Source organism: Pelecanus crispus, chromosome 4 (assembly GCF_030463565.1).
Source record: "Pelecanus crispus isolate bPelCri1 chromosome 4, bPelCri1.pri, whole genome shotgun sequence".
Taxonomy (NCBI): domain Eukaryota; kingdom Metazoa; phylum Chordata; class Aves; order Pelecaniformes; family Pelecanidae; genus Pelecanus; species Pelecanus crispus.
The window spans coordinates 7,516,419-7,529,951 of record NC_134646.1 but is presented as its reverse complement, the minus strand read 5'-3'; positions in this window follow the sequence as shown (position 1 = coordinate 7,529,951).

Below are 13,533 nucleotides of genomic sequence, written 5' to 3'. Positions count from 1 at the left end.
ACACGCAAGAAAAGCTAGCTGTACCTTAAAGAGAATGCTGGAGGTGCAAACTCCAAGCAACAGAGACTTAAGGGTGAAAAGCAAGAGTTACAGGTGCCATTACCAGTCTGAATGTTTGCTCTGAAGCCTCACTGGTCTGTTAATGTTGTTAATCTGCCCTAATCTAAAACTTACAAATTCTCTACTGATACCCTAGGGGGGCTATCAGCTGATAATGGAGGGAAAGCTGGACCCACTAGCTTTGCCACAGGCCACAATTAACTCTGTGACATTAACAGTAAAAGGTTGTGTCCCCCGTGACACTGAGCAGCAGTAGCAGGAGGCAATGTATGCATGTTATCAGTGGATTTCACAGTCTTCTGACAGCAGACGGTGGTAAAGGCTGCGTAATCCTCCCCAGACCCAGGAATGAAAACCAGGAGGACACCAAAATAGGCACAGACTCATCTTCCTTTCTCTTGTTTGCCCCACCCTCCACCCCCAGCCTGTCTCGTCTCCTCATCCTTTGTCCCCACCCTGTTCCTTTCCCTTCCCCTACTGTCAGGCGCAGGTTTCTAGCCTGTTTCTAAATCTTTCCTCAGCTCCTCATGCCAAGCTCTGTCCTCTGGACTACTTTTCCTTTGTATCTCACTATGGCTCCTAGCCATGTGCTCCACAGCTAGGTTTCCTTTCCCCACTTCTTCTTAATCCCTGCCTCTTTTCTTGAAGTTCAAAGCCCATGTTCTCATTCCCCAGCCAATCCTCATAACCCTGTAGCTCAGTTTTTCCATAGACTTTTTCATTTTCCTTTCCCCAGCACTCTTTCTCCTCACGGTAGTTCCCAACTCCCTATGTCACTCTTCTTTGCAGGGCGGTAGCCTCCAGGCCCATCGATTGCCCATCGCCACCACGCTGGCACGCCTGCCTGGGTACGACAGGTAACGCTGGGCAGCCTCCAGCCAGCTGTGCTGGGAGCCCTGGGGACCCGACACCGCCCTCACTGCCACGTCACTTCGGGCCCCGCTGTCCCCAGAACGTGCAGGAGGGGGCAGAGGAAAAGGGAGGCTGTTTTGCGCTGCTTGGTACCTCCCTTTCAACTCTTCTCCAGCCCTTCGGTATGACAGGTCTAAGTGAGGCTATTCTGAAGCATCTGCAGAAGTTTAATGGTTATAACAAAATCAGTCACAAGGCTTCCTCTAAAATTTAGTGCAACTAGGCAAAATTTTAACTGATCAGTTTCAAGCTCGCATGAATTCCTTTCTGACAAAAAGGTTGAAAAACTGAAACAATTTTTAGAACTCCTACAACCCTTATCACAAAACCTCTTATTACGAAACTCTTCATTCTTCTTTAAAGAAGATACTATTGCATAGATTGCCTCAGCAACTGCAATCAGTCACAAACTCGTACATCATCCAGGAGTGCTTCACTGCGGGGAAAAATAACAAAAATAAATGTGGCTAACTTTACTGCCGTAAATATTAAGGGCTTTCATGCTGACTAATTGCACACCTTGAGTCATTTCACTGAAGTCAACAAGTAACCTGTAAAAACAACAAAAGCTCAGTAAGCAAATAATGATAAAATCCTTTCCCTCAAAGACCAGCAAGTCAAATTCATTGCAGTTAATGATATTAATAAATTAAATGAAATCAAGGTGGCCAGCTAGCATTTTTAGTGCATATGTTCATGTGCATATGTTATACACGCAAGGATGCATACCGCTGAGTGCTCAGAAGTCTATTTTGTAAAATTCACTGGGCTTCCTGGCCAAGACGAATGCTGGATTTTAGCTGTTACTTCCATTCATAATTAAATTGTAATTTTTCAGGCAGAATAATCTCAATGTTTTCGTATTAAAATGACGGCAGTTTATGAATCCATTTGTGGGCTTTGTCATCTAATGATTCATGTACTTTAAAAAGACCAAATTAATATCGATGATTCCTTTCACTGGGTTACACATCACATTTTACAGCAGTTGCTCCTAATACGAACTTGGGCTTTTCTTTCATTAATTTCTTCCCCATTGTTCGACTTCCCACTGTTGTTGTTGGAATACAAACAAATTAGGACACTCACCTCAGAGGTATTAGCCTTTTCTTCTGACATCAGTGTGTAGGCTGTGCAAAATCAAGGCATCAGTTAGTCACTCGCACCATCTGTGTGGGCCCGGAGAAAGCAAGATGTAATCTGTCATATGGTGAGCTTTGTACAAAACAGCAACAATCCGTATTCAGCTGCGCAGCTGAAATGGATCCCTTGAGGAGCTTCAGTCTGCCAGAGCGTGCGCTTGTGGGTGTCAGCTGCTGGGGGTCAGCTCTTCATCACACGACGAGGGAAAACTTTCTGTTTGTCCGGACAAGAATTGGGAGGGTGGTGGCAGTCAGTTTCACAGACTGGAGTTTGCTAGCCAAACTGCAGTGGTGTTAAGTAGCACTTTAAAATTTCAGAGCCAACATCCTTTCTCATTTTACTGACGTAAGAAAATTTGCTCTGGGATGATATGAATACAAGAAAGGAGAAAGTGATGAAATAATTTCTTTTCAGTTTTTACTTCCCAGAGGAGTAAACCCATTGTCTTCCCTGGCCTCTCTGAGGCTACCACGATGTTGTTGCTCAAGGCGGGGAAGGCAGGGGCCTACTGCGCAAAGGAAAAGGCTAAATGCATAGTTAGCGTGTCTACAACTGTCTCCCTGCGTAGCAGCGTGCAGGACGTGCGCAGGATATATCCCCAGGCTACCTCACCTATTTGGTTGGAATTTGTGGTAAGTTACTTTCTACTCACTCTTCAAATAGCACCTCTCCACTGACTTCTTTGGCAGTCATCTTTAGATTTTTAGCGCATACGGATGACAATTACGTGAAGGTACAGCAATATTTTTACCTATGGCACTTGCAAGTTCCCAAGAAAAGTATGCAAGAGCCTTTACGGACCTACATCAAATTACTTCAGCTTGTGCTGAACGCAATTCCTGTAATAGGTGTTTTCACTAAATTGGTGTCTTGTCACAATCCCTGCCATTACAGATACTGTAAGATGACACCAATGCTGTGCCAACTACTTCATTTGTATAAAGGATATCTGTGGAGATGACTTTCAAGGACAATTACTTATTCCAACCTCCTTTTCGCAGTGGTACCAGGTAGCCTGAAAGGCATTATTAGCTGCTGAGCAATGGTTCTCCTTTCTTCCTTATATACTGCTTGCTAATTTTTTGGACTTTTTTTTTTTTCTTTTTAAAACGTAAAATACTCTGATACTTCTTTTCAGATTAAGAATACGATCTCACGCACAAATTTATTATTGAGCATAGTTATTTTTATGGAACACTGTTTTTTTTCCTAGTGGCTAGTTTCACCACAGAGACACAGATGAGCATAAATACTTTTCCCAGCTGTGGCTGGGCAATGGAGAACAGAACAGAGCAGCAGAGAACTGTGATCTTTAGCAAACAAAAGACTCCGAAATTCTGAGGGAGGAGGAATGCAGTCTGTTTTCTCATCCCAACAGTCACCAGAAGGGGAAGACCAAGCTTCCTACTGTATTAGACGTTTTTGGGTTTTTTTGGGTTGGTTTTTTTTTTTTAAAAAAAAAAAGGTGAACCTGCTGAGTACAGCCCAAAGACATTTGGTTAGGAAAGTCAGAAAAGAGCCTTTCCTTATGCTTTTTCTGTAAGCACTAGAGCCAACCCTTTTCATGTTTTGCTGCATCTAATAGTGTGTGCTCTTGTTGTCCGGTTTCTAGGAGAAGTCTCCATGCTCCATAAGGGCAATTAGATGAGACAGTTACAAGTATCATAACAAAACTCTCAGGAGCTAGGGGTAGGAGAGCAGGAAGAAGTATTTATGGGAAGAAGTGGAAAATGCAATACAAGGAATGGGTTACTGCCAGTGTATGTTTTCTCCAGAGCCTATAACAAACATAAAGTTACATTAATCATCTAACAAAACCTGTGATTTTATTAAACAATTTGTTCAACTATTATTTTGAACTAACTTGATTCCATGTTTAATGCAGCCCAGCCAATGTCACATGACTGGCAGACACACACAATTAGTGAGTGTTCTCATGAGTCAGTTGGACCTATTTGGGAGCTCTATTTACAACTTTTTTCAAGCTTAGGGGATGACTGCAATTAAATTCACTTCCTTAGAGTTGTTAGCTTGATGACAAGCCTCTTTAAATCAAACTTTTTCTGTCATTCTTCCTTACACTCTTACCTTAAATACCCTGAGCATAACTTTCTAGAGAAATTAATATTTTAGGGTATCTCCATTTTGCCTACCATTTTTAAACAGCTGATTCCCAGACAACGTCTCCCATGCTCTCCATGTTAAGCACCAGTAAAGCATCTCAGCACTCTAAAACTGGAGTCAATTCAGGCCTCGATCCAAATCCCTTAAAAATCTATTGGACTCTTTCAACTGGTCATGGTAGCCATTGGTTTTAAGACATTTGAGTTCCCAGTCAGTTCTCGCTGGAAGTCCTGGCCCTATGCATCACATATGTGAAACAGCATGGTTATAGGACATGCAGTAAGGACAACTGAGTAAAGGTGTGACAGAAATACTGATGAAGTGATGTGTGTAAAAAAAGAAAAAAAAAAACAAGTCAGCATAATTTGTAGCTTTATGCAGTTATTTTTTAAGCAACTGTACTTAGCAGATGGAAGTAATCTTTCTGAAAAGAGGAAGAAAAAGATGCCCCTGAAATTTTATGAAAGGGCGAACAAACACATTTTGGCTGCCACATGCCCAAGACACACAATCAAATTCCTAGTGGTCTAGGAAAAAAGCTGCAACGTGCGTGTTACTACATCACGTGTTAGGAGGTGACAGAGGTGAATAGTTTTGGTTATTAAAATTAGTAAAGCAGACTACCTTTATCCTTGTGTTCACATACAGAATAGATCAGCACTGAACAGTCTCTAACTATTTTTATTTCAGTCTCTATGTCAACTTTGTGTACTGTCTTTAAAAAAAAAAAAAATTACCATGTATTATGAAGTTTGGTTTACTACCATGTGGGATAACTGAAAACACAATTACATTACCTCTCAGGCACCAAGTTTTTTCCCAGGATGGTTACATGCAAGAAAGGCAAATCCTGCTGTCAGCAATGAAATTAAAAGACTGGAACAAGCTGTATGCATTAGCTTAGTAGACTAGATGAATTGGCCAGAATTCAGATGTGGTACAAATGAGCATAAACAAACGAGTTGCATTTGCTTACCTCATGTCTGAATTTGATCTATTGATCTTAGCATATGAGAAGCAGTGGTACTGGGAGTAATTTAGCTGTAATTCCTGCTCTGTTGTAGTTAACTGAACTGTCATTGACTTCAACCTGCAGAAGATCAAGTTCAGAATGGTTAAGAATTTCCCCACTTTTTAAAGCATTGTCTTCGACACATTACAAAGCAGAGGCAGGGCACAGAGATCTGATCCCAAGTGCCTTTAAAAGAAAAAACAAATATCAATAAGACTTTTGCTATGAAACTTCAGTGGAATCGCAATTAAGGTTCTAGGCCACAAGAGAAAAATCACGTGTAATAAAATAACACTGTACTGTTCCAGACTAGCGTAAGAAAATTCTACTACAGCGTGCTTCTGGTGTTTTAAGACAGACCAACCAACACTTGCTGAAAAAAACAAAATCTTTACAGATGTGTAGGAATATAAAACAGCATTCAGAGTGAGCACAGCTCAGAGGAGGGTTACACATAGCAAACAAATAATGTTCATGTTGAAATGCACGAGACGTGCTTTCTCTCACTGGAACACATGCCTTATGATTTTCAGATGAATCGATTCTGACTCCATGTTCACTGGCCATAAAGTATAATCTCATAACATTGCTTTTTAAGGTAAATAATTTGTCAGAAAGAAGAAAAGAATAACTGTTCAACTGTTCTTAGGCATAGTACCTGTTGCAAAACCTTTCTCAGGATGCAGCTGCCATTTGCATTGCAATTGTACCACTCTATAGGTTAGGGTAAAGATATAGCCCTAACAATAACAACTCTTTTTTTTTTTTTTCTTTTTTTTTTTTTTTTTTTTTTTTAAAATGTCCCTTTGGTTCACTATTGCCCTTGCTAATCTTCAATTCCCAAGCGAATTGAGATTTTTGACTCCAGGGACTACAGGCACAGCCCATGGAAAGCAGAAGCAAGCAAAAGTCTTTTGGTACACCCAATTCCCTCCCCAAGACAGACAGACAGACAGACATCATTTTTTCAGATGAGACACAACCCAGCATTCCACAAAACAAAAACAATTTTTTTTTTTTTTTAAAGTGTATGACACAATGGAGGAAAGAGGTTAGTTCTGTTCCAAATAGCTTGGCATGTTTTCCTGGATTGTCTTTTACCTTAGCCCCCAAAATTCAGTCTCGCAACAGCCTGCTGAGAGCAGAGGGGAGCGAGTCAGGAGCTCATTGACAATACCAGGCACACACGTGCATGCACTCAGAGCCACCACACACACAAGGCAACAAGAATTAGCTAGTCCACTGCAAATGTCAGCCAATTTATGTAATGTCCTTTTACTCAGCATTTCTTATTCACTGGAGAGTGAAAAATCTCAATAAACAGTCTCTGAAGAACTGCAAGCGGGGGGAGTTAGTTAGATTCATAGTTTTTCTCTCGTCACTGCTGTTGTTGGCTGCTTGATAGTCTGTAAGGTACTTCAATTAAGTAACCAGTGAATAAGCAGGCATTTGTTTCATAGGAATCACCATTAATTGGTGTTAACAAGTTCTAATAGTTATTAACAGCAGCTGTCATTTTAAGTTGACTAAGCACAACAGCTCTGGGCTGCTGCTATTCATGTTATCCCATGAGGCGCGCAGAAGACTTACTCCAGAATCCAGTTTGTCCAGAGAACAGTTTTTCAAATGGTAGAGAGCCAGAAAGTACAGACCGGATGACAGCAGCGCTAAGACTTGCTGACTTAACACACCTAGGAAACAAGGAAACGCTGAGAAGTGGAAGGACAGTTTGGAGATGAACAGAATGGAGAGAAACAATACCCATGATTTTCCCAGCCAACCTTTCTACTCAAGAAATACATTGGTGGTATACTTACACCACCTTGAAACAGGACCAAGAATCTCACCTGTTCAGTGCTTCAGAATTACATATTTGGCAGATGATGAAATACAACCTTTGTCGCTACACTACTTTTCTATGGCTATTTTAAAATTACTTTCATTTCAGAGCTCTAATTTCCTGCTCTTTCTAGGAGAGTGAGCAGTAATAAGCTGTTATGAGTGCTGCAGCTTTTTTAAAAAATAGGAAGGAAAGAGGAAGAAAGCAGATTTTCCACTCATCACAAAACAGAAGAAATTTCAGTTAATTGTCTTACAATCAGAAACAAAAGCTGTTATGATCAAAGTAAAGTTTACAATGCACATCAGACAGAATTCTGAAACTAAATCACAGCCCTTTACAGATACTGAAAAATCTAAGCAAAATTGAGGGTTAAAGTTCCAAAACCAAGTACAGTGAAATACGTGGTCTCTATTTCTATAACGATGTCATAAGGAAAAAGCAAAACATCTAATCAGCAAGCACAAAAGCTTAAATTTTTACATTTGTTACAGTACTTGTGTTTACCACGGACACCTTTATTGACTTGGAATGTCCATAGCAAACTCACCTGATAAACATTCCCTTAAAAGCCACTGGTTTATGCTCTTCAAAGCAAAAAATTAATCTTTTCCTACTCAAAATGTCTTAGTAATTAATTATACATTTAGAATTGTCTATATGAGGGAGAGGATTTTTTTTTTTTTTTAATAAATTATGAAGGTTCCAAAAATTGTGTCATGTTTGGTGTACTATTTTGTACCTGCCTGGCCAAACCATTTTCTTGCAGCTATTTTGAACCTCCATAATAAAGTAATCTGTTTATTCAGTCTCATGATTGATCTGATCTACATGAAGAAATTTTATGCTGGAGAGTTTTGCTTTATTATAGTCATCTTCAATCCTAATTAGTACTTCTGGTTTTGATGGAGAAGACAGATCTATTTAACATACGGATCTAACCTCTAAAACCGAGGGTAAAATTATTCTGTGAAAGATAGGAGCATGTGCAGAAAATTAAAAAATAAACCTGGTTTACCTGAAAGAAAATGTTCAGCAATAATATTAAACTTTGTGTCAGCATCCATTTCATTTATTTACAAGATCTCTTCTTCTGGCTTTTTTTTTTTTTCCAGTAATTAAAGTTTCCATTTGTTATTCTTGTTCCTCCTGGAAATACAGCAGTAAACGATAACATAAATTGTTACTACAAATACTTAGCTGACTTTGCTGAAAGAGTATTTACCCCAAGTATGTCCCAAGAGTCATCAGATCCAGTTTGGCTTAAAGGTTCCGTCTAACATTAAATGCAAAATGTCCCTTTAGATAAAAGTAAGATAGAGGATATGTTACTAAAAAACCTACAGGAAATGAGAAAATATTAGAAATTGTGATCTAGTTTAAGTGTAAAAAGATTATTTCTCAACATATCATTATCAATGACCCTTTATTTAAATTAATGCAGTCGATATGAACTGAATATACCGTTTTCCAGAACAGGGGGCACATTTGTATGTGTCATAAACATAGAATATCATTACATGCCGTTATGTAGTATCTCTAAAAAAACCAGCGAGCTCCAGACTTGCTCTAAATCCTCCTTGTAGCGAGCACGCAGACGCCACAGACCTTGCAGTGTGCAAGAGGATAGATGGTAATTTCTAAAACTGAGATTACTATAATCCTCTACCACAAAGAAATAAGCAGAAGTGATGGATTTTTATTTTATTTTCAACTTGGAATTTGTTTTATTTAGAGATGTTTAATTTCTAATTATATCATGCTGGCTCAATGCTTAGTTGTGTTATGGCGCTCTGCCCAGAGATCCTCATGGATGCAGATTTTAACGATTTCTTTGTGTTTCACAGATGGTCTGTATTTGCCTTTTGCTTTTTTTGTGTGTAAATATTAATTGCAAGATTTTAAAATGAAAAGAAAAAGCAATAACAACAGTGGAACTGTTTTAGGCTTCAAGCAATTACTTGTCTCCAGAATTTCTTGTGGAACAGAGTTGCTTCAGATTAATGCAAAGTCTGCAACATACATATCCATATCAATCTCTAAGTACAGTTTGAAATATTAGCAATATGTAATGCCTTCAGAATTATGTCTGATGTAATGGTAGAGATTATCTGTTGTAATTGCAAGACTACAAAACCTCACATAAGGAATTGCCGTTTATTGTTCGTCTGCTGTAGCGCAGCAGCTCTTGGCTGCCTTAAACATAGCTGCAAGGCAATGAGCAGACATTCGTTGTTACAGTGAAGCAATAAACCTTTAAAGACCTACCTCGAGGCAAGGCACGGGGTGTGGGCTTACTCGGTTAACAAAAGATGGGTAATGCTGGAAAACTAGAAAACGGGAATGGGGATTTTCTCCCTGAAAGGGCAGAATGACACCACCTCCTTCCCCAGGAGGTCTTTCTGAGACTGCACAGCCTACAGGCAGTTCCCTATAGGGTACACTGGAGTCCCCATAGAGAATGCAGTAGTTTGAGAAGGTCACATGGTTCCCGCGGGTATCCCAAATATCAACCGTAGGCAACCTCTGGTAATCAACTTATTAAAAAAACCCAAACCAATACAACAGCAACAAAAAATCGACTCATGACATTCTACAGCCTGGCTTATATATTGCTCCAGATACCGTCAAGGAGAGAGTCCCATCCACTGCTGGTACCATCCTCCGGACGAGGCTACCGGTGACTCTCTTACATTCACTTCATTTTCAGTGACATTTCTTCTACAGGACTGGAAAGTCCTGACTGATTACAGCAAATCGCAAGTAGCCCTAGTTCTTCTCAGAAGCAAACACTGGGATCTTGATCCCAAATATTTCGTATTTGAGGATATTGTGGGGTTTGGCTTTAAGTCCCTCATTTTTCTGCCAATTGCAAATGTGACTCAAAACCGAGTTCATTTTCTGATCTGTTGCAGTCATTCTCACAGGACTTTGTTAGGAGCAGAATATAGAGGGGATTGTAAGAAAATAATTTGGAAGAATTTCTGGAGCTGGCGCGTCCAAAAGAATTTAAGAGGCTAGATCAGATGACAAGGCCATCATCTTTATATTAATCCCTTCCTTTCCATGCACATTTTGGAGGCCTAGGAAGAATTCTCTCTTGCCTAGATTTTTAATACAAAAAGCTACTCATGTAGAGACAACCTCTACTGTAGAACATACGCTGTTTGACTGTCTTGTCATTAATGAACATGAAATTATCAGCTAATAAAAGACAGTGACACAGTAAAGCAATCCAAGAATAAATCCTAGACCACTTATGAGTCCTTCCCAGTGAGTGAAATTTCAGTGGGACTTTTGCTATTGTTCACAACAGACCACAAAGCGAAACTCAGGCTATAATCAGAGGTGATTTCAAGGCAAATAAAAAGGAGTAAATAAATGTCACAAAGAATCCTTCTTAGGCTGCTGGCAACAGCGCAGCTACAGAATTAGCCTCTTCTTGTGACGTTCAAACAGATGGGTGTCACCCAGGTGGAACAGATGACACAGGAAGCAATAGACAGTCTCTCACTCCATGTTTGACCCCAAAAGAATGACAAAGCTCATATTTAAGAAAGAAATTACTGTGATCTGCTATGCATATTATGCAAGTCATCCCATGTGCATTTAGAGACATGGGTACAGAAGAGATTATGTGATATAAGGGTTGTATCTACGGTAATTTAACCTACAGACATTATGGTAAAGGTAAGTCTGTAGCTGAGCTTCACACACAAAATAAAACCTTTTTGATCTGTCGGTAAAGGAGATATTTTGTTGCAAACAGCAAGAGGAGGGAAGATTATAATTAGGCCCATTTAAAAACAAAACACAACAGAGAAATAAAGTGCAGTGAAAGAAGATCAACAGGCTAAAGGTAAAGTTACCTCAGCAGATTTACCCTGCTTCTGTCTTTACAAAGAGGCGTCAGCAGAGCAATGCACGTGGGCTTAAAAAAATGAGTTTACAACTGCTCCATGCATGGGGGAGTGTAGCCCCACTGCGGGTCCCACAGTTCAGAGAGAGACATAGAGCCTGATAGTTGATCAGACTATTTATCTGATGATGATGATGATGATTATTATTATTAATGGCACAGTACAGAATATTTGGCTGAATGAGGTCCCTTACTGGGCCAGGAGAAACTCAGCACAGCTTGCTGTACAGCACATACAGGTCTTAGAGGATGAGTGACATTTTAAACAAAGCTGGATCAGTGCAGTTAGAAATGGATTTAAACCCAGTAAAATTCCTGACATGTCAAGCCAGGTAACTTTTAGTGTATTTTCTCCTCAGGAAATTTGGGTTTTTTTCAGATAAATATTTCAAGGAAAGCAGGTAGGTTTTCATCTGTTTAGGATTCCTGCTGAATTGGTAAACAAGGGAAGAAAAATAGGGTATGAATCTATTCTAAAGGAAGCATAATTAAGAGCACTTTATTTTTACAGCCCACAGTAAAAACCCTCAACAGCTAGAAACATTAGCTGTTTTTCAAAGCCTGAATATTTCAAAAAGACTGTTTTCCATCCAGTATCACAAGAGGGAAATAACCAAGACCAAAATAATGTCTCACAGATTTTATTTTATGTATGAATCAACTAGTCTAAAGGAAATACTACCTTCTTTGACTAGGAGCATGGAAGAGTTCAAGGATAGAGTATGTATTTTTAAAGAAAAACCTAATACACATGTTTGGAAAGGAAGAGGACAAGACTTAAGCTCCTGGCAGTATTTGCAGACATCCACAGACATTTTGAATAGAGGTATTCTTCTGGGGGCTTTCACCTTGTCTGAAGGTTTTGTACTTGTTCCAGGTCTTGCACTGTTTATTACATTTTAAAAAGTCAAGTTATTCTTTCCTACTGCACTGCAAACTAGAACATTACTCTGGCTAATTTTGGGGACTCAAGAGAAAACAGAGCAGGGAAACAGCCAGACACAGATGGAAGCATGATTCTAAAAAAGCAATTTAAGTTTCCACTTAAAAACAACAACAACAACAAAACTGAACAGAAGAGGTAAGGATTTTCCTCAAACCTGCAGCAATAAAGTCTGTTACTTTTCTGCTTGCATTATTAAAACCACTTATGTCAAAAATGCCTGACCCAGCACTGCGTCACATCAACAATACAGGAAACACAACAAGGGGCAACTTCTTATGCTTTTGTCAGACCAAGACAAATAAACAGAGGTACGACACTGGAAATTAATATTAAAGCCATAAATAAAGAGATTGCATGTACAGTAAGCGACTGCAGATTATAAGGAAAGAACTAATGCAACTCAAAACCCCACACATATACTGCAGTCGCATTTCACTTCCAGAGTATTTAAAAGGAAGACATTCATTCCATCCTGCCAGCATGCCAATTTGCAAGTAGAGGAACCGTTCTGCTCTACTGAGTTTGCACTGTACGTTGTATGACTACTAGTAGCTCTACTTGGCACGCTGTAACTGCTGCGGTTTAATCTTCACCTTATATTCCAAAAAAGAGCTACTGTATTCATTGTCAAGGTTTACTACTACCCTCCAAGAACTACCCTGTCCTAGAGACTATCCTTGCAGAGTCCAGACTTGTGGGAATTCTGTAAGGCCAAGCAATGCAGGAGGCTTTTAGACAAATTCCATCAGCTTTATCAGGTTTGCAAATCAAGGAAGTGTCAAAGTGAGGAAGGCGATCAAGCCAAATCTTAAATGACATTAAACACTCACTCATTACTACAGTAATTCTGACTCCTATTCGTTATCCAAGGCCTCCTTTTGTTACACACTATATGAACAAAGAGTTTCTCCTCTACAGAGTTTGCAGTTTTAGAGATAAGAAACAGATTGATAGAGCTGGATATGACTGTCTCCAAAGCTGACCGTTCTCCCTAAGTGACATTCTCTGCAGGAGATGTCCTTTAACTACTAGGAAGGCTGGGCTCTTAATCCTCATGAAATTCTTCAGTGGAAGGGATGGCTCAACCTACTGCATCTCTGCAGCAAATTTTTTTCCAGGTCATCATTAAGTACTCAATTGCTATTGCTATTAGAGCTTATTAGAGATTCATCTGAGAAAGAATGGCTTTTAATTTCAATATAATGACAGTTGCACTCCTCATCAGCATTAGCAGTCCTCAATTTTACATTTCTTGCCACTAAGAAATGATCAGAAAGACACTGTTTTCCAGTATTCAGAACAGTGAGGAAGGACGATAATGTTTTTGCAATAATCTGTTTCTTAGGGACCAAGCCTTTTAACTCCCTAAAGCAATGGAAACTTCACTGACGTTTTTAATGAAAAAGGGATTGGTTCCTGTATTAATTCACAACCAAAGCATGATTCCCCCTTCCCTTCCAGTCTCCTGAGAATAACATATCAGTGAAATAACATCGCCACACATGCACATCAGCAAAAGTATTTGTAAATTCTCATTCAAGAACTGAATTTGTGGTAGTGGCTCATAGCAACACATA